Raw genomic sequence first — 5,298 nt, forward strand, 5'->3', positions numbered from 1 at the left:
CTCTGCAGGTGGCTGAGCTAAAGAGCAGTACTACTACTACCTTAGAGGGATCATCTTCTACCAGTTCGGTCGGTACCAAACAATTGTGGAAACTTTCAGCTCATTATAGGGCTTCCTTAATTTGTAGATTTCAGGACTCAAAACTATATCAAAACTAAATTATACGTATATAAGGATATTTGCCTAAGAAGACGCAGACAGTAAGACTGAAAGCCACAGCTATAAAGTCGTAATACATAAGTTTAATTTTGGGTTTACCGTTAATAATATCGATATTACAGTAACTTAAGCCTTTAGAAAACAAAATTACTTCAAATCCCGGAAGTTTACCGTTAAGTTTTTTATAGAAGCATCGGTGGTTCAGTGGTAGAATGCTCGCCTGCCACGCGGGCGGCCCGGGTTCGATTCCCGGCCGATGCAATCATAATTTTTTTAAGAAATAAAAACACATTTAAACTCAACAACAATTTAAAACTTGCCACAATATAAAACTTTTTCTGTAAGTCATTTATTACGAAAAAAAAAATTAGATAATTCCAATTTATGCGAAAAATGTGTAAATGCCAACAAAATCAAGAAAGAAATTACAAAGCAAAAAGCATCAAATTTAATTATTAACTGCGTATTTATGCAAAACCCTTCTTCCAGCATCGCCACACAAAAATAACAGGAAAAATTAAAATATGGTAATAAAATGTTGAATTAAAATGCCGTTTAACGAAATCCGCCCCAACATTTTTATTTGATTCGGCAGACCTGAAATCCGCTTATTGCGCAGCCATAACAACAACAACAGCAAACATTTGACTTTAATTTCTTTATTTATGTTATAGGAAATGTCAAGGTAATAAAGATTTTAAGACGCTTTTTATGATCTTAACGCGATTCGAAGTTCTTTTGAAATTATAATTTTGCTTCATATAATTCATACTTTGCACTAAAGAAGAGATATACCCAAATAAGCATATTCAAATCCATTTTAATGAACGATTGGTGAAAATGTAGCTATGTACTACATACAAATATACTTATGTAAATATAATATATAAAGAACTTCAAAGATTTCCGATCGAGACAAAAGTCTAATGAATATTACTTATGAGCCAATAATGAATTCTTTCAGCGAGAAAGATGTGCAAAGACACCGGTAGAATCCGAAATGTCGAGTTCGTTGGAAAGGAGTTCAAAAGAATCATAATTTAACAATCGATTACCCAGAAGCTAAATATTACACAAAAAAGAATGTGAAACCAAATAAATAAGGGTGGAACACGGGTTAACTTAGAAAAAACCTCATGGACCTATTTCTTTACAAGCAAATGTTTACTGCTGACCAAAAGTTTAAAACTTATTGCAACGTCAAGCGAAAATAGTCCTGGTAGAGAGTCGACACAAATGTTGGACAAGCGAAGATTGACAATCAAGAAGGTTTAGCTCTATGTTTGGTAGAATTATCAAGAATGAGCGTATTCCCTACGTCTAAACTCTTAAAACTGAGTTCATTGTCCCCCAAAAGAAGCAAAGACCACGCACATCGATAGTGACTCGTTAGAAGCTCTGAGAGCTTGGTTAGTACTCAAGCATCTACATTATAGTCCGGACCTGTCACCAGGTGATTACTAACTGTTCCTGTCTATGCGAATGCGTCTCAAGATAAGTGTGTGGAAATCGATTGTCTCAGTTTTTGTCAATAGGGACGGGGATTTCTATGAGAATGGTGTCAAAGTAGAGACGCATATATTTTGCTTATAAATAAAATATGTCCTATATAAAAATAATTTACTTAGGTTGTCTTTTACATTTCGGGATTTGACAGCACTAGTGTAGCAATCTGGAAATTCATTATTTTATCGTAAAGCTTGACATTTTTGATGGTTTGCATGCTTAGAATATTTTGAAATATGACAGTGGTATGGTGTTGTTTACAGTAACTTAAAATATTTTTTTGCGATTAAAAAATGGAATGAACTCTCGACGTGGACTAGTGCATAGATTAACTTAATTTAATTTTTGACGATGTAGCTCTACCAAGGATCAATGTTTATCGATGGTATGGTGAATTCAATCGAGGTCGTAGATCACTGCAAGAAAAATTTTTCGGAAAGGTCGCCGAAAATCAGTTGTTGTTCCGGAACTATTGAAACCGTGCGCAAACTGATATTGCAAGATCATTATGTGACCTATCGTGAATAGAGACAACTATAGGCATTAGTGGAACCAGTATAGATTCAATATTGCATGTGTGTGGCTCGTGTCGGAGCACGGAGGATCACGTTACTGGTGATGAATTGTGGATTTATGCGTATGAGCCCGAAAGTAAACAGCAGTCGGCTGTGTGGGTATTTTAAGATTAGGCGAATCCAACAAAACTTGTTAGCGCACGAAGCACTTACGAGCAAATGATTGCTGGTCTTTTGGAAAACTGGACATGTCGCAACCTCTGGTTATGAATATTTTGAAACACAATAAAGATATTTTGGATGATTTAAATTTGTTTATTGCTCTCGAATACCGAAATAGAAAGGTAAACTACGTATCTATCAACGCCAACAATTTTAGGCAACAACAAACTGCTCGGTATGCAAACGAGCTGATGCGTTCATAGAAAGTCTAATTAAAAAAAATTAATGGAAATCTATTTTTAGTTCTGCTGCCGAAGCCGTTGTCACTGGCATTAATATGCCTGCATCTCAACTCACCATCTCTTACTCTCTTCTGTTAACAGCTACGAAGTAACGGTAAATAACAAGCATCGGTGGTTCAGTGGTAGAATGCTCGCCTGCCACGCGGGCGGCCCGGGTTCGATTCCCGGCCGATGCAACACAACTTCTTTTTTACCTCATTTAATTAAATTGCTTAATAACTAATTTTTTATCTCTTTTCCCATTAATATGTTATAAAAAGTGGTAAATATATGCAAAATTAATTAAAAGTCAGCCCTGAGGCAAGTAATCTAATACACTTTGCAATCGTTAATTATTTAATTTTTATGTTTTCCTGTACATCGTTAAATGACAACAAAAATGTCATGTACGACCATCAATGAAAATTGATCAAATTAACATTGATTATGTCCGTAAATCATTGTCAGTTTATATTCCAACCACAATGTGCACAGAAAACAGCTAAAACCACTTTGCCAAGTGGACTGACATGTCTCGGTGGCGCGCTAGTTAGCACTTCGTCTAGTTCCAAAAACAACAAGTAGACCAAGCTAACTAAGTAACTTCGTAAGTTTGCTTTAAATAGAAATCAAGCAACTAACAGCTTGGCAAAAGTACGCGCTCAGTTCAGTGGCTGCACCAACTTGAGCAATTGTGGTTACAATGGAAGTATGCACCGGCTGTTGCTGTTGGTTGGTGATGGTGGTTGAACATGTTAATGACGCAGTTAATATAGCGCTCCACTGCAACATTGTGCATTACGTGCAGTGGTTAGAAAGCACGCGCTTAAATGCCAAAATGGCAAGGCAAGGCAACTGAATGGGGGAAATAAAAAACAAACATCTACAGATTCTCTGTGGCTACAGTGGCGAGCAGAATTTATTTTTCCAAGGAGGCGTCTTACAGAAGAGAATTCCATTCTCAAATTTCCGGACAAAGATTCTATGATATACTACTTAGTACTTTCTTATAGTTCTCATCGTATGTATATGTGAAGCGAGGTAATGTCAGCGAATATTCTCCAATGTTAAGGTACTCTACTCAGATAGACTGAAGACACGTCTCCAGTGGTTTAGACGTGCGTACGCTTCGAGGTCCTAACATTGACTCTGACCACTATCTTGTTGCAGCCAAGATATGTACCCCAACTTCCGTGCAGCAAACAATGCACAAAAGAACACAAGCAATGTTCGACGACCGATGCCCAGTTAAGGTACTCTGTCAGCGACTTTGCCATAACGTTAAAAACCTGGAATATTCCAACAAAATAGGAAAGGAAGGCACTCTTGAGAGAGAGTCAGACTTTATTGGAAATAAAATGATGTAAAGAATTCTGTATAAGACCTTGAATATTTCGGAATGTTTTTGAGGGATAAGGAAAGCAGTGGAGATAAAGACATTATCGAAGAGAAAATAAATAAATATTCCAAAACCTTATATACTATATATCGACAAAATTATGTTTTTTACAGAAGAAAGAGAGAGAAAAAGAATTTTGTTATGGACCCCACCCTGAAGCCCTTCAACTTAGAATATTTCGACGGAATGCCCTATCTGTGAAGAAGGAGAAATGTATTGAACATAGGGTGTGACGTTATATGAAGAGAGTCTTGTTCTAGGAGAAATCTAAATAAGTGCAGGCTTAGGGAGTTACATGGGTACATGCTCCAAAAAATTGAATTTATTATCTCATTAAATTCTACAACACCTCTGGAATAGTGTCCTAAAGTTTCAAGTTGATCCGAGTAATAGTTTCGGAGATACAGCCTTGAGAACTTGTGTGCTCGAGATTTGCTAGACTAAGTGCGTCGTCTTTAATCGCATTTTTCTAGAAACTGTGTTTTTGAAGTCGGTTGGTAAGATTTCTCGAGAACTTTTTAACCGATCTTCATGAAATTTACACAGGTCTTAAGATACAATTCATAAAGACTTGGGCAAAGGATTTTTTTCATTACAACTTTTAGAAAAAAAAAATGTCGCGATCAAATTGTCAAATTGACTCTTCTCGACTATTAATTTGAAATAAATTGATTTTAAATAAAACTCTTCTCTTATATATAGTATATACATATATCTAAGGACGAAAGGTTGTGATGTGTGGCACATCTAGAAACTCATTGAGAAATTAACGATTGCTTTCATTTCTCCATCATTTTCGCCATACTGCTCATATTTTTCTCAGCACTGCATTTGTAAGTATGTAAATATGGCAATAAGCTTGCATTTAACGCTTAAATAATCGTTGTATAAATACTAGTCAATTGTAATTTTTTCTATATTGGTTACTACTGAGTTATTGGCAATAAATTATAATTCACCAGTTTACGCTAAACGGTAAATAACATACATAACTCTTGAAGTGCGAAAAATTATGTATTAAAATGCAAATGAGTAGAATGCTAAAGACCATATATGCTAGCATTGGAAATATAATGAATGGGTATTGATTTCAAAAATTAATGAATTGTTGGTATAACTAAATGACATAAACAAACGGTTGTTATTAGAAAAGTTGTTTACAACAACACAAACGATGGGAACCATATGGAGAAGCCATACATGGATTTTCGTAAGCAGAGGATTTCATGTATTTACAGATTCTCTAAAATAATGCGAAAAATATTAATAATCGAGA

At 35.5% G+C, this 5,298-nt stretch overlaps 2 non-coding genes across 2 annotated transcripts; both read left to right on the forward strand.

The window, feature by feature from the left end:
* The first annotated feature begins 349 nt into the window (after positions 1–349).
* Positions 350–420, forward strand: Trnag-gcc. Its single transcript has one exon. It is a non-coding gene; the product is annotated as a tRNA-Gly (tRNA).
* A 2,329-nt stretch (positions 421–2,749) lies between these two features.
* On the forward strand, positions 2,750–2,820 carry Trnag-gcc. The gene has a single exon. It is a non-coding gene; the product is annotated as a tRNA-Gly (tRNA).
* The last annotated feature ends 2,478 nt before the right edge of the window (positions 2,821–5,298 follow it).

The sequence above is a fragment of the Bactrocera latifrons genome, unplaced genomic scaffold (assembly GCF_001853355.1).
Source record: "Bactrocera latifrons isolate USDA-ARS-PBARC rearing strain unplaced genomic scaffold, ASM185335v1 scaffold_1788, whole genome shotgun sequence".
Classification (NCBI taxonomy): domain Eukaryota; kingdom Metazoa; phylum Arthropoda; class Insecta; order Diptera; family Tephritidae; genus Bactrocera; species Bactrocera latifrons.